Consider the following 27,397-nt stretch of genomic DNA (forward strand, 5'->3'; position numbering starts at 1 on the left):
TCCACCACTCCAACTCTTGGAACACATTCCTGCTCTACTATAACAAGGCTGCCTATCACAGCCTACTGAAACTGAACAAAAGTCATCTTTGAATCTGGAGAACAGTCCTTGAATACAACAAAACCTTTGAAGGTTGCCAAATGAAACAGATGGACAGCCAACTTCTTATACCAAATGTATTATTAACGAACAGCAGTGTAAGACTCCATTCTCTGATCTACTCTCTCTACACCACCCATGTGCCATTGTAGTCTAAAATGCACAAAGGTTTGTACACTTCAGCAACCTGACCCCAAACAGTCACAGGTGAAGTATTTCATTATGAATGGTAGTTAGCATGTAGACAGCTATCCTGTCTGAAAATTTCACAGCTAAAAGTTCATCATTACACAAGGCACTGCACTGTCCCCTCTGATGTTTTTTTAAAAGCAAGCTCTTGAGGGTAATCTTTATGGTTAGAGCGGATTGTGCCACATGCAACAGTGTTCACTTTGAACAATTGCACACCAGTGTAGAATTTATCTATGTATAAATGGTGCCCTTTGTTAAAAGGTCCTCTACGAAGTTCCCACACAATTTTCTCACTGACTCCAAAAGTGAACATACAACCAGGGGGGTCAATGGTGGAATCTCTACCAGTGTGCACCCTGAAATTATAGACATATCCAGTACTACTCTCAGACAGCATATAACACCTTAGTTCCATAACGTGCCCTCTTGCCAGGAATATACTGACTAAAAATAAAAAGACCCTTAAACAGAAACAAAGACTCATCCACAACTATTTATTTCCCTGGAACATAGATCTCTGAAAATTGATCTAGAAAATGATCAAGGACAGGCTGAATTTTGGAGAGATGGTCACAATCAGGGTGACCCCGTGGTAATGCTGAGGCATTAGCAACAAAATGCATCATCTGAAGAAGAAGCAACTACCGATCACGACTCATGGTTGCAGGAAATATAGCAGTTGTCATCAAGGGGCTAGTAGACCAATATGAAGCAAGCAACGTTTTCCTTGTCAATCCCATTAAAAAAGTTAAACCCCAGAACTTCTTCAGCTCAACCAGATTTGTGGGAGACCACCAGGTAGCTCTAGAGCGGGGCTTAAGTCTGTCACTGTTGTCCCTCAAATACTGTTCAGCATACAAATTAGTCTGTTCAAAAATCACATCCAAAGATACATTGTCCATAAACAACTGAAAGAAATGTATAGGCAAAAAGCTTTCAGTATTGACTCCAGACCCTGCGACATCACTAAAGGTGGTCAACACCGGCTGCCCATCTTTGGGGCAACCCAGAGTTCAGCACTTCCAATGGGATGCCTTTCAGCCCCAGGTTGCAACCCAGATGCCTCTTGCTGCACTATCAGCATATCAGTGTCCTCCTCTAAAAGAGGCACTTCCTCCGTACTGAAAGTGACTTCATCAAAAGATAATTCTACTCACACAGAAAATTCACAGCCAGAATCTAGGACTTCCTCCTCTGCCTCTGATACAGAGTCAGTCTCAGAACCATGGTCAGACATCATAATTAATATACACCATATATAAATTATCCAACCCGTAATTACGGGAGTGTACATTAGTAATACACAGGAGTCACGCAATCTTGATGAAAAAATCTTGATTTATTTCTATTCTTTTTGTAGATATGAATTCAGCACAGCCAACGCGTTTTGTCCTAAAAGGACTTCATCAGGGCTGAAAAGACGAAAACACTTAAACAAAGATTGAGATTAGATGTTTGCTTTAAAAATACATATTTTCAATATAAATCATTTTCAAACATTAATCAACAAATAATCAATACAAATAGACCGTGACTCCCCCATACCAATGGATCATATGTATAATCATTGTATTGATTATTTGTTGATTATATATTTGGTCTATTTTAATTATGATGTCTGGGCATCATCAATGATGGAAATGTGAAGTTTCTAAAAAAGATTAAGGATATTATCAATGATAACACATATGTAGATAATAGACACTCCTGTCCTGTATGTGCTAAGTAGTTTTGTGTAGTGATTTGTTGGCAGTAGAATCACAAACCGTTGAGTGTCTGGGTCTAACTAATAAACTAATACGGATAAATACTAGAGCGACTGTCCTATAGCCCTACTGCCTTTCTTTGTCTTATAACAAGAAATAAAACAGTTCACATTATTAAACACTATGAAGTGTGCCCATCACCACTCAAATGCCAGCCACAAACATTGACCGCCAGAAGTTAGTCAACACACACGGTCAGCCAGAAGCAAGTCGACCCACATTGCCTGCAAAATCTCCTGTTGAAACACACCATCAGCCAAATGCCAGGCCACACACACTGTGCCAGTCCACAAACATCCCCAGGCAAACGCCAGTCTACAGACACCGCCAGCCAAGTGCCAGTCTACACACACCGCCAGTCAAGTGCCAATTCACACACACCACCAGCCAAGTGCCAGTCTACACACACCGCCAGACGATCTCCAATTCTCACACATTGCCAGCCAAATGCCAGTACACACACAGCAAGTTAAATGCCAATACATTCAGACCATCAGCCGAACTCCAGTTCACACACTCACAGGAAGCTTCCTTGGTATCTAGTGGCTGTCTGTTCCCCTTGGAGGAAGATGGACCTAAAAATATTACTGATCTGCCCACAAGGGGGACAGAAACAGCCAAAATATATGTCCCAATAAAGGGGAGCGACCCTTGCACAGGGGACAGCTCCACCACATGCACATAAATTCATCCCTGGTGGCTAGTGGCTTTCTGCCCCATGGGCCTAAAAATGAGGCTGATCTGCCACCAAAGGGGATGGATACGGCCAAAATATATGCACTAATAAAGGGGAGAGACCCTTTCCCAAGGGGCCGCTCCACAACATGCACATAAACGTATCCCTGGTGTCTAGTGGCTTTATGCCCCCTTTGGGGGCACACTGGCCTAAAAATACAGCCAATCTGCCCCTAAGGAGGGCATAAATGGTCAAAATATATGCCCTAATAAAGGGTAGCAACCTTTGCCCAAGGGGCCACTCCCCAATATGCCAAACAACGTATCACCGGTGTCCAGTGGCTTTCTGCTCCCCTTGCGGCCACATTGGCCTAAAAATAGGGCTGATCTGCCACCACGGAGGGCAGAAACGGACAAAATATATGCTCAAGGGGCCGCTCCCCAAAACAAAATAAAATCCCTGGTGGCCTAGTGGGTGCATTCCTGCTGCGTGATCGCAGCCCCATTCACGATCACGCAGCAGGAATGCACTGCAAAGAGACACTGGGGAATAGGGAAAACTCTTACATTGTTTGCAGTGCCTCTCTTCCCTCCCCGAACCGTCCTCGAACTGAAACATACCTGTTTCTCCAAAGTGCTGGAAGTAAACATCTTCCAGAGCATCCCAGTGTCTTTTGATTACGTCAGTGTGCGCCGTGGGACAATTGCAGGACTTGCATGAGAGCTTACACTATACGCAGGTGATGAAAGATATGGTAGTTGAAAATTCTCACCAGTCACCCCAACCCACCCCAGGACAATATTAGAAATAAATATGCCAGTATTTTCTAAAGGGCAGTCGTCTCTAAATTCATATACCCTTGTCGTGACAACCGGCATGACTCTGTTGTTTAGCAGACTTTTGGTGCTCAGTGGCGTAACGTGAGTCCCTGCAGCCCCTGCAGTGTGGGGGACCCCCAAGCTCTAGGGGGCCCATCACCAAAAGTGCTTGGTGGTGGGTCAGGGAGGGGGGCCCTCTCTGTGTCCTTTGCTGGGGGGGCCCCCTCAGGTTTTGTTATGCCACCGTTAGTGCTATATTCTATCCTGTTGGCTATGTAACAATCATTAACATTATCCATGTAGACACAAGGGACTGTTTGGTGTTTGAAAGATGTTCCCAAAATCGCTTGTCAAGCAGCTTCTAGGCATCTCCTGTCTTTGGTAGGCTGCAAAACTGTGCATTCACATAGGAGAGGTGGCCTCACCTCTTATGGGGTGTCCACTGTGACAGCACGTAAGCAGGTTCTCAAAAATTTGCAGCACACACTAATGATATAGAACTGCGAGGTCTCTCTCTGGCCATCACTATTATCTCTTGAATAGTGTACCGTGATATTATTTTTAATTATTTGTCATGCACTGATTTGTTCCACTGCTACAATTACAGTTTCTAGTCCCTGGCTTCTACTTCCTACATTCTCCTGTTCTTATACTCTCCCATCCCCAGTACATCTGCTGCTCCCTTACTCATTAACGACCTGTCTTACAATGTCCTATGCTTTGTCCAATGTGGTAATAGACTTTTGTTGAAGGCCACTGCATAAACAAGTGTCCTTCTCAGTCTCTTCATTTTAAATCTACCTTTCATCACCCCGTCCTGCTCATTTCTATCTCTTTTTACCACCTCTCAGTATTTTGAGATGACGTTAGAGTTGTGCTGAGAATTAAAAGCAACATAATATAACTTAAGTTAAAACCAAGTGCTTCCCTGAATCAAGTAGATAAAAGGCCTTGTCGAGCGTTTGGCACGTAGCATACTCCGTCAAAAAATCATAGACATCCCATCTACCGAATTACAAATGGCATAGGCTATAATGCACATGTATTGTGGCAAGCGGGACAGCTGCCACTTTTGAAACAGAGGATTCTGTCCGCTAAACTCCAAATAAGGTCCACTTTTTTTTATTTCAGTGATGCCCTTTCTTTCTATGTCATGTGACTGAGATATGGCTGGGACATTCCTCATTGTAGCTTTATTTTGCTATAAATTATAATGAAAGATCAACAAAGAAGTGGTCACCAGTTTGCTTTCAAGGTCCATAGATTCACTGGATTGGTAGCGGTCATTATGTCAATGAAGACCTCAAAGTGTATAATGAGAAAAACAAGAAAGTGGAATATTCAGGTAATCAAATTTTCGTTTCTCTCTGTGTAATATCCTAGTGCTTTTTTTTAAAATCCAAAAACAGAGGGAGAAGGAGGATAGGGCTAGGTTCACCCTCCTGTGTGTTTTGAGTACAGCAAAAAAATCCATAAATAATGGATTATAAATACCTAGCCAGGGAGAAATTGTGGGTTCGCCAAATTTGGGTGAACCTTAACTATCAATAGAAAAGAGAAACTTTCTTTTATTGTGTACCCTCACTCACCCAGGGTTGCCCCTTGGTGATATTCTTCATCATTGGGGACATCCCAAGCATCTACTGCTTGGGGCGTGCTGCGACTTGCGAAGTTACGTAGAAGCACTTGTTATGTGAATATATGTGTAGTGCAGTGTAGGGGGAGAGGTATTTGTGCAAGTTAAAAATACCTAACTAGTGAGCTGATTCTTTTATTCCTGCTCCTAGCTGGTAAGGATAAAAAGGGGTTAATGAAAGGAAAAATAACAGTTATGTGGTTATAATCCCTAGTATTTTGTCGACATGTTTTGAGGTGTCCCCTAACCTCGCCTTCAGGACAGCATGGGGGCCAGCCCCATGTGTACCACTCCCTGTAGAACCTAAATTAGTGTGAAATAACAAAATATTAAATGCACACCTATTGTGTGCGCACTGTTGTCATACATACGGTTGACGCTGAACACGTAGTATCTGTTTTAAGGAAGAAAAATAGATTGCAAATTAGTACATACTGCCTGCCCCGGTGGGCAGGTATGGTCTTACACAGCGCCTAATCAATGCTGTTGGTGCCTCTAAAAATAGACAATAAATAGTGCTCAGGTGCCTCTAAAATTAAACAATAGTTAGTGCTCTGATTTTATGTGGGAATCAATCAACCGCACTCATTGGCTCTATTTAGAAAGAGCAGAAGATTTTTTTTAAAAAGACATTGTTAGCACACTCATGTTTCTGGACATACACTTTGACAAACACAACATATAACATTACACCAACCGTGAAAAAACATACTTATGTAGTAGGAATAATTTCCTAGTGCAACAGATATGACCAATCTTGGGTTACATGGTTCACTGTGTCACAGGATTCAAACCGCACCTCATGTTTGACATGGTCTCCCACTCCATTCTCACCCTACACCAACACATCATCTCAATCCAAGAACATGCACTCTGATGACTCTGCAGTTTCATGACTGGAAGGATCCAGTCAGCCTGGCACCATACACCTCGGATACCCGCATCCTTATCCGTGGAGTTCTGATACGATCCTCCCTGAGCCCTACCCACTTCAACAGGTGCATGATCCGTCTAGCCAGCATAACCCACTCTCACAAAATCAACGTCATTTGCTATGCCGGAGATATGCAACTTATTCTCTCTCATGGGCAAGACATGGTAAAGCTCAATGCCTGCATGACTGACATCGCTCACTTGAGGAAGACCAACTGCCTGAAGCTGACCACTGAAAAGACTGAAATCGGGATTTTTCGATAGAGCACTTCAACATGGGACTCCACATGGTTCACAACAGATATAGAACTGACACCTGCCACCCAAGTCAAGAACCTCAGGATCGGCATCAACAACATAGTGGACATGACTGACCAAGTCAATACCATCAACGTCTTATGCTTCCATACCCTGAAGATGCTGAGGAAGATTTCCAAATGGCTCCCAATTAACAATCTGAAAATTGTCACTCATGCCCTTGTCACAAGCAAGTTTGACTAGGGAGCACCCTCTATGCCAGGATTTTAAAAACTCACGAGAAGGCTGCAGACCATTCAGAACTCAGCAGCCAGAATCACTCTCAACATCTCATGTCACACTCTCATCACATGAAAGAGCTTCACTGGCACCCCACGCACAAACTAACAAATTTAAAACTCCTCATCCACGCTTTTAAGCACTACATTTCAATGGCCCAGCATTCTTCATCAATCTCATCTGCTTTCACAAACCTTCCATACACCTCTGCTCGTCTGGACTCTTACTTTCACATATCCCACGCATAAGGAAAACATCTCCTTCTCCTACGTCGCTTCTAAAGCATCGGACGAACTCCTGCTTCACACAACAGCCTCCTCCTTACTTTGCAATCTCCAAAAGAAGCTGGAGACCTGACTCTTGAAGTAGACCCGCTATGCCCTAGGTTTGGCTTTAGTCTCACACCTGCTCAGATCTATGATACCCTCCCAGGCGACAGTGCGCTCTGCAAATATGCATAACTAATGAAGCCTAAGAATACTGAAACCAATCAGGTGTTCCTGTTCAATGGAAACATGGCCTGAGACATTGGGCTGGATTATTCCTTTTTATCAGGACCAAGGCTTGCATCTCGGAGCTCCCAGCATGGAGTGGCACAAAGAGCAAAAAACTGATGGACTGGAATAGTTCAGGAGTAATTACTAGTTGCTGTGTTTAATCGCTGCAGTTTACCAATCCGTTTCTTATTTCCTTCACTTTGATACACTAGTTGTGATGGGTATGCCCATGAGCCACGGAGTAACAAAGGCCCCCGCAGCCCCTGCAGTGCGGGGGGCCCGAGCTCCAGGGGGCCCCCTCAGCACAGTACCCTGGAGTGAGAGCTCCTAAGTGAGTCCGGAGGGGGGATCCTCCATGTACTTTACAAGGGGGGGGCCTCAAGTTTGGTTATGCCACTGCCCATGAGTTGACCTCAATGCTCACTGGGCCCTAGGATTCCACCTGCACTTCACTGATAAAGCCTCACCGGCTAAAAGCAGTCTCGGGTTGCTTGTATTCTAATTCAGAGGTGGCATGTTGTGGCCTGGTTGTTATACTGTAACTAGACTGTCACTATTGAGGCTTGGCCAACGCTGATTTGCATTTAGTTGCTTTCTGTCTGGCACGTCACAATGAACCAGTAAACAATGGTCTGGTGTGTGGTCCAGGGTAATTACCACTGACTCAGATTAATTCAAACATCCCACCCATCACGTTTTTGTTTCTTTTAAGACCGATAGCGTCACTAGATGACAAATGCGAGAGAAACGTGACGTGTTGATAAATGCTGAGGAAATTCGCGCGAGCTTTCGCTCGCTGCGCTTTCCTTCTGTTTAGACATGAGCAGCCTTTGCATGCACGTGCTTCACCCCTTCGCTGAAAACGGTCCATTCAGAGCTCAGGAATGGGTGAGCAAGGCATTAACCGCCGCTTTTGTGTGCATTTGTCGTAATTGGCAACAGAGAAACTGTTAGAACAAAGCTGGGGTTTGGAAGAACAGAAAGGCATTGCTTTGCAGCATTACTCAGCAACAAATGACAGGCGGTGGCCCCCGGCTTGGGAGAGTCGAACGGGTGCGGTAACAGTGCACCACAGAGCCAGCTGGGTGACCTGAGCCACCAGCAGCAACAGCAGAGGGCCAGGGACTGGCGCCCGGAGGGCAGGCGGTGGCCCCCGGCTTGGGAGAGTCGAACTGGTGCAGTAACAGTGCACCCCAGAGCCAGCTGGGTGACCTGAGCCACCAGCAGCAACAGCAGAGGGCCAGGGACTGGCGCCCGGAGGGCAGGCGGTGTTGACCTGACAGGGGATGTTTTGTGTATGGCTTCCTGGCAGGAGAGAGGAAATTGGAGAGTGACTGAAAAACGAGCTGGGAATGGGAGTAGAGAGAGAGACAGGTGTCTATGCTACAAGGCCCCATTCATTTAGGATTTTTAACATGGGAGCACATTGTAGAAAACCATGCCAGTTTTGCACACTATGAAAGAGCAGACAATTAGGATTGGTAGGTATGTTTTTAACAGTTGTTTTTTTGTAGGAGGGACTTTGTGAAATAAGAGAGGACCTGTAAAGGTCTTTTCTGGCAGAACAGAACTTGTGTTGAATAGACAGACTCTGACCAATGTTTGTGAGGTAATCCTTCTTAGAAACTGTACAGACCAAAAAACATTGCAGAAACCTAATCCTACCGTTCTTGAATTTATTTTCCTATGAAGCTAAATGAATGGAGAGTTTTTGATGCGTCTTCTGTGATACAGCGATTTCTGGGCCCACTTGCTTACCATTGGTCCTCCGATGGATTTTTTAGATTCGTCTGAGAGGTGATGGGAGTTAGCAATTTCGTTCAATCAAACTTTCAATTAACAGCACACCCCATTTGGCTACACAACGAGGGCCCTGAATTGGTAGCGAATTTCATACGTTTTATCACAAATTGATAATCAAGTTCAAATAAATAACTCATAAAACCATGCTGTAAAGCTACAGAATAATGATTGGGATCCGCAGGCGCCTGAAGAAATTGAGACAAACCAGTATTAAACAAACAAGCAATTCGGTGATGGCAATACAGAAAAATAGCATCAGAATCTGGTGTGCAGACGATAATCTAAGACTCTCTCACTTTACATTAGTAATCTAGAATTCTTAAGTCCAGAGGATGGTTAGGGAACAAAAGATTCACTGTTAGGGAATTTCCATGAAGGAAGTCAGGACAAGACAAAACTAAATCAAGTATAGGAGCGTCAGCATCACAGAAGCTCGGTCAAGAGTCTTCTATGGGTCAGAAATAAGGGTTTGCCTAAGCCACACTTAAGCAAGAATCAAAAAGAAGTCTAAACCTCTGAAAGTCCATTTAGGTAATAAGGAATCAGGGAAGGTGACTGCAAGGAATCCACACAACCCCTCAACATTTGAGACCGCTGGATCCTTTGGTCCTGAAGAAAGCCAACCAACCCTTTTAGACGACACAGGCTGGAACATGTCGACCAACCACTTACCAGGTGTTTTGGACCTATAATTATCCAATAAAGCATCACCCGCTTTTTTAACCTTATCCATCCCACATGAAAATAAAAACAAAGTACACAGGAAAGAAGATATTTTAAATATTTTTTTATCATTTCAACACTCTTCCCACTCACGACTGTCACACAACAGACAGTCTTCCTCCTGGTGAAGGATGATGAACACCTGGAGAATGGGACACTCAGGTGCCAAGAACCTGTGATGATTTATCCCACTTAATCAAAGCGGAGAACCAAGATATACCACTGCCATGACTGTGTGGCTGATGGTTCTCATCAGAAAATTTCCAAGAGACTCTGGAAAATGACCTAAGTGATTCATTCTTTTTGATTATTTAAGTACTGGATCGGGAAACTGAATTATTCTCTGCTTCTTTCTCCCTTTTCCTGTTTTTTGGTATTGCAGGCCTAAACAGTTGAGTGAAGTTAAATGCTAAATCAAAGGTGCACATTTAATATTCATGGGTACATTTAAACATAAATGAATATAGATTCCAATGTATTGCATTAAGGTAATACTACCTGCAGCATACAGTAAATCTTTAGGTGTAAACATGACTGAGAACTAAATATATGTGTAACATTGTTGCACACACCACATTTTGTGTCAGGTAAGACCACATTCCACATATATGAGGATAGTTTTTATCACAGCTACACGTCATAAAGTTATTTATATGTTATAACACACGTTTAGAAAAGTCGAGTTACCTTTTCATAATAAGTACATTATTTATTAAAAGAGGATGGTTTCATTATTCATCAAACTCCATTAAAACATCTAAATTCGCATGGTTAAACACACACTTGTGAGTAGATTCTCTAATTCTACAGTGAAAGCAGTCTTTAATAGTATGGTCAAGGGAAACATTCTAATTAATCATTGAATTTAGTAAGAAACGTGCTAAGTGCGCATAAATGTCATGTATCTGTTAACATTTTTTGTCATAATTTGTGACATGTAAAGAGTGGGCAATTTTGCGCTGTACTATCTGTAAAGTTCTTCTTAAACAAAAAGAAAAGATTCTCTCGCCAAAAGTGAACACATCTAAAACACTGATTCAAGGGTCTGAACGCTAAAACCTCTCTTTCTCCAGAGGTCTGACCAGCCCCCAGCAAAATCTTGTTTAAAGAAAACATTATGGATCTCTAGTGACGTCAAACTTCAATACAATATTAAATGTGCTTCTTGCAGTCAAATTCTTTATATGCTCCACATTTTTCGTCTGTTTTTGCTTGTAAGCCACCCAGCTGTCTTTGAGTGATGTGTATGCTGCAAATACCTCAAACAAAGGAAAACACATCCCGAGGGGTCTCTCAGTGCTTAATTTGTAAACGAATATGGGCCGGGCCAAAGCACTGGTCAGAAGCCCACAACTGGTGCTTTAAAATGGCTGTGTGCCGATTACCAAGGCTGTGCAGTCTTGAATTCACCCCAGACACTCCTCACCCCTTTATCGCACTCAAGCAAGTTCATGCTTTCTTCTTTTGAGAAGTTGTTTTTCTGTCTTTCTCTTCCTCCTTCTTTTAGCTTTGTGTGGGTTTCCCTCTTGCTCTTGGGAAATGTCTGATGCAGAAAAATATGGCCAATACCCACAAATGAGTGCCAGGCCCCCCCTCCCCCGCTAAAATTAAAAACGAAGGGCTATGTGTAAGAAAGTTAGGAATAGCAATTTCCTATATGCAATTTCCTGCGAATTGTAATTAAGAAATCGCGATTCCTAATGTTTGCAACTCTTTTGAGTTTCATTTAGCGATTTGTAGTGGGTCACAATTAGACCTATCTTATGAATATTAAGGTAGTAGGTCGCAATCTCCGACCCATTAGGAATCAAAGCCATCACGGGAGGGTGGCCTGCTGAGGTCAACTGACCACCATGTCTGTGATTGCTTTTAAATAAAGCATTTCTTTTAAAAAACGTAGCTGTTTTACTTAAAGGAAAACAGGAAGTGTTTAAAAAGAAATAATTTAAACTTGGAAGTTTCATTTTTTAAGAGCAGGCAGTGGCCAAGGGACCACTGCCTGCTCTCAAAAATATTATTTTGCTCATTCTCAAAGGGGTAGTAATCCCTTACGGACTCCTTCCCCTTCGCAAACGGGGAACCACCAACTTCCTATTAGCGGTAAATTGCAAATGTTTTGTGACCGTATTTTAGTCACAAAACATTTGTACATACCATTCTAATTCGGTACTAGGAAGGGATGCTCTCAACACACCTCTTCCTAATACTGAATCGCAAAACCCAAATTGCGATTTGGTAACAAGTCACCGACTTGCAATTTGGACTTTGTACATCGCTAAAAGCATTTTTGGGGATTGGGCCATTTGCGACATCAAAAATGCTTTGTTCACATAGCCCTGGGTCTCATTTATATTATACCTTGTGTAGCAAGGAATATAGCCCAGTGTTACTATATCCCCTCATCCATACTTGGTGATGTTCACAAAAAAGCATATTTTGTGATTTATGCATCGGCATAAAAAATAAGCAGTTAAACAAGTGGCAAATCAGATATAAATACCACCTCCTTTGCCAATTGGTTTAAAGCATATTTAATCACTCCTGATGCACAATTATTACTTTGGCAGGGCAACATGTCAATTATAGCAGTCCCAAGGAGTAACCTGCACTCTGCAACACAATGCCAAATGGTTCACATTGGCATGCCATACACCAGTTCTGTCCAATGACTGTTTATATTCAGTGCTATTTAGCAAAAATCTTGACGAGCACCAGCAGTATTGATTTTACTGTTACCAGATTGTGATTTTGGTCCCTACGTTTAGTATTCCTGAGACTTGCAAGTGTTTGACTCCTGCTTTGGCGGGGCTGGCGTTTTTGTGAGCCATTTTTGTTGTTTTGTTTTTGGCTAACTTTTAAACTACAATATTTAATGCATGTGGTATTACCACACAGAAAGCATTTTCACGAAGGGAGTTTTAACATAGTTGGGTTAGAAGACCAAAACTAATCACATACAGCACCAGTTGTCTTCATAATTTCTGTTTTTAACATGAAGAGGAGTTCGATTTGGGCCCCTATCTTTGTTATTTTTAAGTACTCCTAGAGTTTACCGCCTTCAATTAATTATAACATATTCCTAGGGTATTTTGAGCTATTTCATGTTGTTGTGTGACTTTAAATATGTGGGATTAAGCGCATGAATATTATTCCAGTATTTAGCGTGTAACCACATAAGGGGTATTATTGGTTTAAGGATAATATAGCAAAATGTATGGTACTTACATCCTAAAATGTCCTGTGGCAACGAGTAAGACATTTGAAAATGGCTGAAATCCTGGTGGTTGAGTTAGACCACAGTGGTACATTTTGTAACATCAGAACTCTGATGCATCAATGATAGAGAGTAGGGAGTCTGAGAAAGAGACCATCTGAATTTCAGAGAGAAGGTTCGGTCATGATGGGTTCAGCAGTGCCCCCTAGGTCTTTGGGAACATAACAGTCAGATAAATGTCCTTCCCAGATGTTTTAACTGAGCAAACAAAAGGGTCCAAAGTGATCCCAAGCAGTCGGTCAGGGACTGAGACTCAAATGTTGTGAGAAGGATCAGACTGAGGGTGGTGTAGTCATCCGCAACTTTAGACTGCAAGTAAGGAACCAACAGTTATGACACCTTGGGCAAGGTAAAGCGTGGCACTGCCTTATGTTTTGAAGTAGACAATAGACAGATATTGGCATACCAGTAATCCTGATGGTGTCAATTAGCCCATGTCGTGATGCCTGCTGACCTACCAGATCAGCGAGACTGTGGCTTTTGCTCTCCTGACCTTCAACTACCTGCCAAATTTTGAGATTCCTGCCAGACAGACATTCTGCCTGTCTGTACAGTGCTCACTGTTTTATTGTACTCAAGCTGCACTTTACTAAAGAGGACCAAAAGGACGAAAGCAGTATGGGATTGCTTGTGTTCACTTCTGGAGGGGAACTGGTCTGGCATTTCAGTCTGGACTGTTTCTCTTGGAGCAGGAACAAGACTGATTTCCACTGGACTGATCTCTATCTAGAGAGTTGTAGTGGAAAAAACAAACACAGACTGGAATTCTGCCATGAGTAATTACCAGGGGACCGGCTGAGATTAATCCAAGAATTCCAACCATGACTTTTTGTTCTTTGAAGTGGGATGTCCTAATGACAATAGGTATGCCCAGACCTTTGTCCTGTGCTCACCATCCACTTGAAGTCAAAATGCACCTCACTGATGAGGCTCAAGAGACCAAAACCACACAGTCTTGTGTTACTTGTTTTCCCACATTGAAGGGACGTGTTCTTGCAGTTCAGGATGGACTATTCAAATTGAAGCAATGCCAAGACTGATTTGCTTCTTGTTGGTCTCTGTCTACAACTGCATAATGTGCAAAAAAAATGGACTGAAATAATGCCCTGAATAACTAGGAGTGGCCAAAATTAATTGCAATATACCACACATCACATCACTTTTTAGGTTGAGTCTACCAAACAGTGCAGCTGCAGGGATGCAGAAGACATACTCTGAGCTTACCAGGAAGATACATGGGCTTAGAGCCCATCCATTGCATACAATTTGTTGACTTTCCTGTCATTCTCATTTGCCTACTTCTTATTTGAGTCCCAGCTTAACAATCTTGCGTTTGTCCCTGCTATGGAGCATAGCCTCCTTACCACCTCTTTTGATTGTCTGGCTTCTATGCTTCCACTGTTTACTTTCGAAGCACTACTTTTTTCTTTTGGATTAAACACTCCATGACATTGTAAATGTTTCCTAGTTGTCTTACTCGTGTACATCTCTCCCTCTGCACTCTGTGTTACTCTGTGTTGCCCATGTGCTTCTCCCCCTCGCACTCCACATTGCAGTTTGCCACTTGCACCCACTGTGTTGCATCCGCTCACCCACATGCAGGTGCGGCTGTTACAGGTGAGAGAGTTGGGCTGGGGCAGGGGGAAGTGACATACGACGGGATAGGGAAAATAAAATAAATAAATCAGACCACTTACCTTGCGCTCACTGCATCGCCAAGTCGGTGATGCCACCAGCACAGGGTAAGTGGTTTTATATTTTTTAAATTTTATTTTCCCTGTCCCGTCATATGTCAACTTGCGCGGCTCCACCGCTCTTCCCTGTACTGGCCTCGCCTGCCGACATGATCCTTCTCTCTTGCCCATTGATTCTCCTACCCACTCTGGCCTCTGTTTTTCTCCTGTCCCCTAGAGTTGCTTCCACCCACCCACGCACTCTGTGTTGCTACCCCCTTTGGCCCTCCATGGAGCTCCTCCCCCAAAACGCCTTTTGTGGTGTCCTTCACCTGCACTTTAAAAAGAAAACCTTTTGAACTACTTTGTTTTCTTTTTTTATTTACCATTCCAACTTGGTAAATTAAATAAACGCATCTGTCATTTTGTAGGCGCAAACTAGTCATTCATAAAAAATTGAAACCTAAACAACATTTAAATAATGCATAGCATATTAAAAAAAAGCATTTTTGCCTGACATAAATAATATCTTTTCAAAACTTGAAATTGTCCAAACACAGTGTAAAACACAAAAACCTCCCATACAGTACATATCTTGACAATTTAGGAACTTGCATGGAAAATGTCTTTCTAATTCATTTTAGTAAATTCAAATCAGCAACACATAGTGGAGGGGATTTGTAAGTGCACTTTACAACCACACATTATTAACACAAGATAACCAAGTAATATGATTTGTTTGTTCCTCGGGAAAAGACCCAAGAGCATTCTTAACAGTAATCTCCAAGCCTCAGCAACTTGCAACAGAGTCAAATATCCATTGTGGTCTTGCAGATCAGAGTTGTAGCATGCAGAACGTACAAAACATTTCCTCTCCACATGTAACCAGTCACCATGGCTGGAGAGCAATCTTGGCAGTATTTTTTATTTATTTTCCTAGCATATTGGCTTCATTCATCCTCGGTGACCTGGAGGTTCACAATTCAACATCCATGCCAAAAGTCTCAAAGGTTTATCTAGGACCTTCTTGGTTCGAGAAACCAAAGGTACTTTGCAATATTTGAGTTGTGTAAACCACTACCCGCTCCTGTTGCCTCATTCTCTGATAGGGTACATAAAACCTTAAATCCAAAGAATCGAATGTTTGTTTCACAGATATCAGCCAGAGTTATAGTTTCATCCAGCACTTTCCCTTCCCGCAGATAAGGATTTATCTTGAAACTCAACATCACAATGAAGTAGCCATAGAGAAACTGGGTACAGTTTTACTTTTCTGCCTTAACAGGGGCTCAACCAAGAGACCCTCATAGGTGGTTGAGAGACAGTAACCAAGCTATGGTGATCAATTTACTACCCGGTACAGGTTGTTGAATATAATCAATCTCAGGGACCAGTGTCTGGGTATGCCTGGAGACAGTCATTTCCCAACCTCCCCTTCAATGTGATGCTTTAATTCAGTCACTACCATCTTAGTCATCGCTACGTTTACCTTCAACATATAAAAATGCAGCAACACTATGCGGAGGTGCCTGGTTGACATTAGAGGCCTACTGTAGTCCTATCCAACATCACAGATCGTCGAAATAGAGGAGGACATTGATATGAAAAGCAAGAGCGTTCGGAGAACACTTCTAGTAATTGATAACAATTTTGTAAGATTGTCTGAGAATGAGTTAAAAAGGACAGGTTCCAGCACACAGCTCTGTTTCTGGTCATTACAAGTGCAGCTCTGCTCACTCAAACATCTGTCACAGTCAAGCAAGATCCTAGTCCAGGTGTACTTGTCAAGTTTGTTTGGAGCATATATAATAGCCTTGAAGGAATACATGTTGCTAAAAAAAGGCTTTATCAATATGAATAAGGAAATGCTACCACATAAATTATGAAGTAACAGTCACAGTAACCAGAGCCCTCTACCACTGAGGAACTAAAATCAGCAGTGTGTCCCCCCAACTCAGAATGCATTATTACTGAAACATGAACTTTAAATAGAATATGGAAATGCAATTATTTTGACCCCAAACATCAGCCTCACATTTCCTCTAAAAAACACACACTTTACTACAGAATGTCAACTTTTCTATTTTAAGTAAATAATCTCACTCTTCAAAACTAAGACGTGTACATTTTTTAAATAAGTTTTGGTCACCAAAATATCAGCCTTTTATTTTCAATGAATGTACGAATTTGGTCCACAAATGCCAGGAATTGACTTACATCAAGTGCTCACATGTGCCACTGTCCTACATGGATAGAATACACCCATGTGTCACAGAAAATACTAGGGATAGGCACCATTTGTGCCTATATGACCTACATAATGACGAGGATGATGAAAATATGCCTAAAATGGGTGTTTTATCCTAGGGTCACCATTCTACTTATTTTTTTTTATCTACAATGACCACCATTTTGCCCATGATGCCCACTAGTGTGCAGATGATGGCCATCTTCAGCTAAGGCCTTCATATTGCCTACCCATCAATATGCCTAGGAGGATGACATTATGTCATGACCCCCATATTCCTCAGAATTTCACCAGTATACCAGGGAGGATCATCAAAATGCATATAATGCCCTCAATATAAAAAAAAGGGATGGCATATGCCAGAGTCACCAAAATGTCTGAAAGGCACATATCAATCTCTCCGGAGGTCACTGTTACCTCAATCTCCCAGTTAAATTCCCTTCTCTACTGCTCTCTCATTCAGTCACTTGCCTTTCTCATAATCTCTGATCTCAATTTTCCGAACTCCTATGACCTACATCTTTTGACTCTTACCTCTAGATAGCCCAGTTTACTTCTTTAACCCTAAACTACTGATTCTTCCCCACTTCACATAATCTTTTGTTTGGTACACTTTTTATCACATTTCTATCTCAATATTTCTTTTTTTAATTTCTTTTTTTAATGTTTTTATTGAGGCCTGCTATGTTCCAGGACAATATTTTCAGTTTGTTCATCGGACAAAGAGATAGGCTGGCGAGATTAGTTAAATTGTGATGAGCTTGTAATATCGGGTGGTATAAAAGTCTCGAATTACATAAGGGAGAAGTACCCTGGGCGGCGGGGCTTATACTATTTGTATTCTGGACTAAGTAAGGTACAGAGAGTCAATCATTTCTATCTAAAGAGGATAAGGGTCCTCCCTTTAGGGAAATATTATGTGGTGTCAAAGTGCATCGCCTAAACTGGATTCGAGAGGGATCTGGGAAGGAGGTTCTATATTCTAATTTAACCAAATTCTCAACCAATAGGGCGTCTACCAAAGTTATTTCAATCATATCCAGATTGGAATCAGGGATAGGACGTCTCTTGGCTTTCACGATGTCTTCCCTAATAATGGAACGACACCCTCGGACATGACGAATCCAGTGAATCGATTTATTAATTAATGAATCACTGGACTCGTGATGGCCAGAGATGGGTATTTTTGGGACATTAGTCATAAGGATAATGTTTGAGAATTTCTGACCAGGGCCAGTTTGGTCCTGGTCCGAAAAAGGTCTGGGAGTCTCCTGAGTCCCTAGGTTCAATGTTCTAGGCTTAGGGCCCAAATATTGCGTGCCCCCCCAATTTGGAGTGATAATACGATCTTTGTGAATAATCTTGGGGGCTTCCCCATCCTCCCTAGAATGTTGCGTCAAAGTCTCTTCCCCAGCTAAAGTATTTTTTCCAATACCCCCACCAGTGGGAACTAGGTCTTTTTCATTAATGGTATGATGTGGGTTCTCAGAACGTGTGGATTGGGTAGGGACCAAGAGGTCCATTAATAGACCCCTTATACTCATAACCTCTCTTCTGAGATCCTTAATCACCCTTTCTAGTTCTCCTATGGTGTGGTTACAAGTGCAACAGTGACCCAGGCTAGAATGCTCCGGAACAAGCACTGAAGAGGAGGAATCATGATTGTCACTGATTGAAACTAAGGGGGCAAATCTATTGGAACAGATAACAATAGGGTTAAGTTCGCTACGTATCTCATCCACTACCTGAACAACACCCTCGTTATTTTCATGTGATTCCACAGGCACATAGGGGTCCCCAACAACCTGCTTTGTCCCACCCTTTTTGGATTTAAGAAATAACTGTGGTATCACTATATTTTTCAAGGAAGGTGCAGAAGGGTTTCTAATAGATTCTTCTACGTTGGGGCTTGGAGCATTATCTAATATGCTTTCGCACTCTTCAATGACATTGTCGATTCTGTCCATCACACAGTTAGCTGCAGCCCTTTTGGCCGATTTCTTTTGCCTCTTTTTCTTGCTTTGATTTAGGATAGGACCATTTTGGCCAACCATTCCCTCCATTACTTTCCTCTTCCCCATCAAACCTAAATAATACCCCAAAACAACCCCGCCAAAAATTTAAAACAATCCCCACAATATAAACACAGTAAAAAGGTGAACCCTGTGACTCCCGTAGAATACAAGGCCCGACTAATGGGTCGGCTGGGGGAATTCCAAGTGCTTTAAGGCAAATAATAGAACACAGGAACAGTACCAGATAAAACCGTAGAGTCCGGGCCCAGCCCTGCCTCAGTCTGCCTCAGACGGCCCGCCCTTTGCCCGGGCTTAGCCCGGTGCACGCCCGCACGCGTTCCGTGTTGCGGGATGAAGGGCCGGTATTATTCGTCCGCGCTGCCCCTCAGGCTCCTGGGGTTTGTGGTCCTGTTTGGAAGCGTCAGCTGTGCCCCCGGTCGCTTCACGCTGCGTCTCCCGCGAAGCGGGAGGCGCGAGGTTTGCAATAAGGTCCCCGGTGTCAAGGGGGCGGGACCTCCGGTGCAGGCGCTGCCCCTCAGGCTCCTGGGGCTTGTGGTCCTGTTTGGAAGTGTCAGCTGTGCCCCCGGTCGCTTCACGCTGCGTCTCCCGCGAAGCGGGAGGCGCGAGGTTTGAAATAAGGTCCCCGGTGTCAATGGGGCGGGACCTCCGGTGCAGGCGCTGCCCCTCAGGCTCCTGGGGCTTGTGGTCCTGTTTGGAAGCGTCAGCTGTGCCCCCGGTCGCTTCACGCTGCGTCTCCCGCGAAGCGGGAGGCGCGAGGTTTGCAATAAGGTCCCCGGTGTCAAGGGGGCGGGACCTCCGGTGCAGGCGCTGCCCCTCAGGCTCCTGGGGCTTGTGGTCCTGTTTGGAAGTGTCAGCTGTGCCCCCGGTCGCTTCACGCTGCGTCTCCCGCGAAGCGGGAGGCGCGAGGTTTGAAATAAGGTCCCCGGTGTCAATGGGGCGGGACCTCCGGTGCAGGCGCTGCCCCTCAGGCTCCTGGGGCTTGTGGTCCTGTTTGGAAGCGTCAGCTGTGCCCCCGGTCGCTTCATGCTGCGTCTCCCTTCCCCTTTTCATCCTATCCTCCTGCTCATCAGACTCCTTCTCACTCACCTTCTTCCTCCCTCTCCTCTCTCAACCTATCCTGTATCATTCCACCCTTTTTAACTAATTGTCTGTCTCTTTTGTGTCTGCCTAGATTTATTTTTCTTGTTTCACCACACCATCTATTATATTCCCTCCTCTTTTCTTAATTCCTTCTTTTCTTTATTTTTGAAATCCTCATACTGAACTTGAAGGCACTCCTTTCACTTCACCGAAGGTGTATTTAGAGTCATCTATGTAGTTTGAGCCTTAACCAATCTCGTAATCCAGGAATTTCAAATGGGAAAAAGTAAACCTGTAACACTGGCATACCTTTACAATACATTATTGCTTCCTTCTATATACCATAGAAACCACCCCAACCAAAGGTTACCTTCACCTCACAGCCAAATAGTTGTTAGTATAATATTGTTCACGTGGATCCATACCACTTCGTATCAACCATATTGTTTGTTATTAGGGGCGAACTCATCTATCATTAAAGCTTCGGAACGTATACTAGCATGCCCATTCTATCTAAAATCTATCTTTCTCAACAAGAGTAAGATTCCAATCCCTATCTGAAAACATAGGACAAGGTAAATTGCCCAGTCGAATTTCAATACTCATCTATGTTACAACTTGATGTACTTGCTACCATAAATGTCTTAAGGTTAGTTTCTAAAATTGCGGCTGCCCTCAATACTGTGCTGTCAGCATCTCTAGAATTTGTATTTTTATTGTTTTCCTTATAATATTGCTGTTTCCCTGATCATTGTTTGTTGCCCTGACGGGGGCATCAGGGACGCCCAGCTAGCACTTATTGAGGACAAATTAACCCGGGAAATATGGCTACCTTGCAATAATATTACATCTTGTACTGCTTCTTTTAAACTATAAAAAAATCGGTACCCTTTTCATGCAGTTAGAGAGAAAGTCAATAACATTCAATGAACTAACCCCTAAATTCCTAAATAGATTGGTGGAATCATAGAGCTAAGTTTGAAGATTCCTTTTTTATTTTCTTCTCGTAACTTTTCCTTGTGTTACACCCCAGAGTTTCATATTTCCTTCTGTTATTCTGTCTTTACTTCTATCTTTTCTTCCTCTTTTTTCAATTTCTTTCTTTATTCCTTTTCATTTCTTTTCCTTTCTTTCTCCCCTTATTTCCACTTTTTCCCATTTAACTTTCCATCTTCCTATTTCTATCTTATTCTCCCTTTCTATGTTCTCTTTCTGCTTTTTAGATCTCCATTTCTCTTTCTTTCCATATTCCCTTTTCATCCTTTCTAATCATATTTACTATACTATCTTAGAGAGGATGTGTTGTAATGGGCAGAGCTCCTGACTTTTGACCTGGGGAACCATGTTCAAGTTTTAACTCAACATCCTGTGAATGTCCTTTTGTAATGTAACAGGTGCTTATGTTCATCTTTGAATTGCATTGTCACTAATTAAAACTTTAAAAAAATGTTTCTTTACATCTTTTGTCTTATTTAACTCTTTTCTCTTTCCCCTTTTTTTCTCTATCACTTTTTAATTCCTAATTTTATTTCTTGCTTCCTTTTCTCCCGATTTTTTATTTCTTTCTATGTATGCCTTTCTTTCCACCCCTCTTAATTTCCATCTCATTCTCACATAGTCTTAACGTTCTCTGCTTAGATACTCCCATTGTATTACAAATATTCGATGTATTAATTTCTTTGAGTGTACATCTCTCATTTATGAACTCGTGCCTCATTTAGTGTTGTTGGTATATATATCTACTGTATACCATTGACGTCATAGTGTGATAGTGCATCGAATATTAATATATATGTGTTCACATGATTTGTAATGTTCTATATAGTATTAATTGAAGGCGCAACAACATTAATGTGTTAATTGTTGACTTTGACATAATTCGATGTGAGGTTTGCTTTGGCTCGAGTAAGTGCAGCTGAAAACATCCTTTGTGAAGGGCTCAGACAGGCATCTTGGAGCCAGCCTGGCCTTGTTGACTTGCTAGCAATGTCATAACGTGCTTAGCACAGAGACATAGAGCGACCTTCTCAATACAGAACAAAAGCATGTGTTGTTCATATAACCTCACTTGGTTTTAACTCATGTGAACTGTGTTCTCACATTTTACGTTTACTTCTCGGAGCATCTTCTTGAAACATAAATGTTGTCATTGAAAACCATTCTATATTATTATAAGTAATAACATCAGGTATCACATCTTAGCTTGGATTCCGTGCTTATGTCTCTCACCTAAACTCTCTCCAGTCATTAATATATTATGTTCTGACTGAATCCATAAGAACCAATGTTGTTTATACTGATCTTTAAACGAGGCCGTAACTGATTGTTTTAGATTGTATTATTGATTAGGTATTTGACCAGTCATTGATGACATAGTTTTCTATATGTGTAAATGGAATCTAATTCCGCAGTAAACACCTCTCTCCCTTTCTCTCTCTCTCTCTCTCTCTCTCTCTCTCTCTCTCTCTCTCTCTCTGTCAGTCTCTCTCTCTCTCTTACTACTATGTTGCCCCGACCACTTAATCTCTGCCAGGACTAAATTCCTTTCAAGGCTCTGACTCCCTACTTTTCTATCAACGGTCCCTTGAAACTCCCTACTTTACTGCTTTCTGACACCACCCTTACCTCTGTTGTCCCCACCTTACCTTTTCTGATCTCACCTTCTAGAGCACCTAGTCAGATACCTAAGGTTGGCTACCTATAATGCATTATTGCTCAGCCTAGAAGTGCAGTATGAACGTTTCAGAGATATTCCACACTCTTTTCTTCTCCCCTAATGCCTCCTTTATGCTTCCCTTTTTTCCTACTTTGAGAAAGCCTCAGGGCTGCTTTTAAGGGTTTTACAAACAGATAAAACAAACCATGACATATTTTAGAAACTGTTATTTTTCCCCCAACGTTAATGCAATGTTATGCACCTAATTTATGATATGTTACGTTGAGTTTGAGGCCCATCGTCTAACAATAAGGATACACTTTGAAATCGGGGTAAGTTGACCAAAGTACGTTTTTCTACACTTTTATTATAATATACCTTGCTCTAAAACACCTGAGAACCATATGGGGACCAGTGCTAATAGCTCTGCAGTCTTTAAGCTGATTGTTTGTCTGGTTCAGTCCATGTTTACCAGCACTGTGAATTCCATGCTGGTTCCATAGTGTGGGTCATGCCTGTCCACTCATGCGTGTGTGAGTATATTAGTGTGCCTGTCTATGCCTGTCTTTTAAACAGAAGTTATCCAAGTGAAGCAGTGGTTGCATCTCCATGCTCAAAGACCATGTTACCTCATTTGGGCTTCTCTTCAGTATGCTGAATGATTGGCCTCATAGTTGGCTGCGATAATCAACAAAGCCTCATCTGGCTGCAGGGTTTCATATTAGTGATATCTATTCCATTTTTAGGTCCAGGTTGTTATTGCCACTGTCTACACTCCTTACATTATATGAACAGAAAAAGAGCTTTAAGTAGCACTACAGAGAGATGGTTTTGGCTCTGCCCACATGTTGATTTTCCTCCCTACTGGATTTGACTGGGCGTACGGCTTTTGAAAAAGAGTGCTTGAAATCTTGGTAATATTTAGAATTTTGTGCAGTTTTTAGTTGTGTGTTCATTCCAGTACTTTTCTTTTTTAAAGAAGCAATGAATGGACATTGATTTATTATTTCTGTGTGTTGCTGAGGTTTGCTTTTCTAGTCCAAGTCACTTCACTGAGGCAACCCCATACTGCTTTACCTCATTACCCTGAGATTCAAAAGGTAAAATGAGTACGGGGTCTCCAGTTTTGCAACCAAGGTGTAAAGGATCAAGGACACTAAAGGAGAAAGACTCCCATATATATTTAATAGGAGACCTTTAACTACTGACTGCCAGGACTTCTCAAAGTGGGTTTCTGGAACACAGTAGGAAGTGGTTTTGCATTGTAAACTCTCTGATGAATACATAGGAAGGTATATTTCATTGTGAAATGTCTATTAAAGGGGAGCCGCTTCGTGAGTGAGAGAGGATGCTGTGAGCCTGCGAGGGGGACTGCAAGTCCCAGGAAGCCTGCCTGCACCTCTGGCACGCCGCACCCGGGCAGAGGAAAGCCCTTATTACAGCTCGCAGCACCCGCTTCGCGGGAGCCGCTTCGTGAGTGAGAGAGGACGCTGTGAGCCTGCGGGGGGACTGCAAGTCCAGGAAGCCTGCCTGCAACTCTGAAGTGCCGCACCTGGGCAGAGGATAGCCCTTATTACAGCTCGCGGAACCCGCTTCGTGGGAGCCGCTTCGTGAGTGAGAAAGGACGCTGTGAGCCTGCGAGGGGGACTGCAAGTCCCAGGAAGCCTGCCTGCAACTCTCACGTGCCGCACCTGGGCAGAGGACAGGCCTTATTACAGCTCACGGCACCCGCTTCGCGGGAGCTACTTCGTGAGTGAGAGAGGACGCTGTGAGACTGCGAGGGGAACTGCAAGTCCCAGGAAGCCTGCCTGCAACTCTGACGCGCCACACCTGGGCAGAGAAAAGTCCTTATTACAGCTCGCCGCACCCGCTTCACGGGAGCCGCTTCGTGAGTGAGAGAGGACGCTGTGAGCCTGCGAGGGGGAGTGCAAGTCCCAGGAAGCCTGCCTGCAACTCTGACGCGCCGCACCTGGGCAGAGGAAAGCCCTTATTACAGCTCGCCGCACCCGCTTCACGGGAGCCGCTTCGTGAGTGAGAGAGGATGCTGTGAGCCTGCGAGGGGACTGCAAGTCCCAGGAAGCCTGCCTGCAACTCTCACGCGCCGCACCTGGGCAGAGGAAAGCCCTTATTACAGCTCACGGCACCCGCTTCGCTGGACATGCGCGGGTGCGTGCCGGGCAAAGCCCGGGCCAAGGGCGGGCCCGTCTGGCCCGTCAAAGACCGGAGGAGACTGGGCTGGGGCCCCCCCCCCGAGACCTATATCAAAAGAAGGTACTGTGAACGGCTGCTTTATTTATTTTATCCTCTTTACCCCATGATCCATTGTGTCAAGACTGAGAGCCCCTGTTCAATATTACGCTTGTCTAACTATAAAATATTAAGATGAGCAAACGTGAGGGGAAGGGGAAAGGAGTGCAACCAGCTGGCAGTATCGCGGGGACTCTTGACCAATTTTTGAATAGGGCCACCTCCGTACTTGAACATGAGATTGTGAGGGCGGAACGACGACTATCCTTGGAACCTTTAGTTAATAAAAGATCTTCACTAGGGGGCATGACCGCCCTAACCTCTCAGGTTTGTGGTCCCATCATCGACTTAATGAGCGAAACTTCTTTCGATGCAGTAGCCGAAATAGCCCCCGATATAGCTCTCGGCCCGATACCCTGTGAACCTGCGATAGAGCTAGAGCCAATGCGCACTACAATTTCATATTTATTTATTTTGGTTTTAAAGCCTAAAGAGTTTCCTTATTGATTATTTAATTTGGTGACAAAGGTAGTGCCCACTCATTTTACATTTTGAATTACTTAACAAAACTTATCGCCTCAATGTGTTTGATTTTGAAAAGCCTCATATTTTCCAATAGGCCTAAATATGAGCACTGCTGGGTTTTAAGCTAAAATCTGCTGGTGCGCACTACATTTACAGGGTAAGAGGCTCCCCTGTGATTTTTTTTGTGATACATAATGGACATCCTGGCCATTCTGTGAGGCCCCTAAATGAGTTGTTCCAATTTGTAATTCTACCTAAAACCATGTGAAATGTTCTTATTTTGAGTGTAGTTTTAGGTGTTTGTGTATTAAAGGGGAGATGCTTCGTGAGTGAGAGAGGATGCTGTGAGCCTTCGAGGGGGACTGCAAGTCCCAGGAAGCCTGCCTGCAACTCTGACGCACCACACCTGGGCAGAGGAAAGCCCTTATTACAGCTCACGGCACCCTCTTCGCGGGAGCTGCTTCGTGAGTGAGAGAGGATGCTGTGAGCCTGCGAGGGGGACTGCAAGTCCCAGGAAGACTGCCTGCAACTCTGACGTGCCGCACCTGGGCAGAGGAAAGCCCTTATTACAGCTCGCGGCACCCGCTTCTCGGGAGCCGCTTCGTGAGTGAGAGAGGACACTGTGAGCCTGCGAGGGGGCCCGCGAGTCCCAGGAAGCCTGCCTGCAACTCTGACGCGCCGCACCTGGGCAGAGGAAAGCCTGGCTTGGCAGTTCGAGCTGGACTGTTCCCATGAGGCACAGGGTCAAGACTGATTTGCATATGGCCAGGTCTAAACTGGGGTGGCATGGTGAGTAAAATAATGATGGATTTAACCCAGATCTCTTGACTGGGGGTGAATTTTTTGATTTGTTCTGCATTCCATCCATCAATAGTTCTTTTTGCATTTTTCACCCCAAGTGGGACGGGTATGCTCAGACGTGAGTCCCGTGCTCTCCATGCCACTAGAATCAAGCTATCCTGGCTGAAGAGGGGTGAAACCCCGAAACCGGTCCTAGGATGCTTGTTTCCGGTCCAGGGAGGATCTGGCTTGGCAGTTTGGGCTGGACTGTTCCCATGAGGCAAAGGGTCAAGACTGATTTGCATATGGCCAGGTCTAAACTGGGGTGGCATGGTGAGTAAAAGAATGATAGATTTAACCCAGATCTCTTGACTGGGGGTGAATGTTTTGATTTGTTCTGCATTCCGTCCATCAATAGTTCTTTTTGCTTTTGTCACCCTGAGTGGGATGGGTATCCTCCGACATGAGTCCCGTGCTCTCCATGCCACTGGAATCAAGCTATCCTGGCTGAAGAGGGGTGAAACCCCGAAACCGGTCCTAGGATGCTTGTTTCCGGTCCAGGGAGGACCTGGCTTGGCAATTCGGGCTGGACTGTTCCCATGAGGCACAGGGTCAAGACTGATTTGCATATGGCCAGGTCTAAACTGGGGTGGCATGGTGAGTAAAAGAATGATGGATTTAACCCAGATCTCTTGACTAGGGGTGAATGTTTTGATTTGTTCTGCATTCCGTCCATCAATAGTTCTTTTTGCATTTGTCACCCCGAATGGGACGGGTATACTCAGACGTGAGTCCCGTGCTCTCCATGCCACTGGAATTAAGCTATCCTGGCTGAAGAGGGGTGAAACCCCAAAACCGGTCCTAGGATGCTTGTTTCCGGTCCAGGGAGGACCTGGCTTGGCAGTTCGGGGTGGACTGTTCCCATGAGGCACAGGGTCAAGACTGATTTGCATATGGCCAGGTCTAAACTGGGGTGGCATGGTGATTAAAAGAATGATGGATTTAACCCAGATCTCTTGACTGGGGGTGAATGTTTTGATTTGTTCTGCATTCCGTCCATCAATAGTGTTTTTTGCACTTATTACAGCTCGCGGCACCCGCTTTGCGGGAATCCGCTTCGTGAGTGAGAGAGGACGCTGTGAGCCTGCGAGGGGGACTGCAAGTCCCAGGAAGCCTGCCTGCAACTCTGACGTGCCGC

This window comes from Triturus cristatus, chromosome 5_2 (genome assembly GCF_964204655.1).
Source record: "Triturus cristatus chromosome 5_2, aTriCri1.1, whole genome shotgun sequence".
NCBI lineage: Eukaryota > Metazoa > Chordata > Amphibia > Caudata > Salamandridae > Triturus > Triturus cristatus.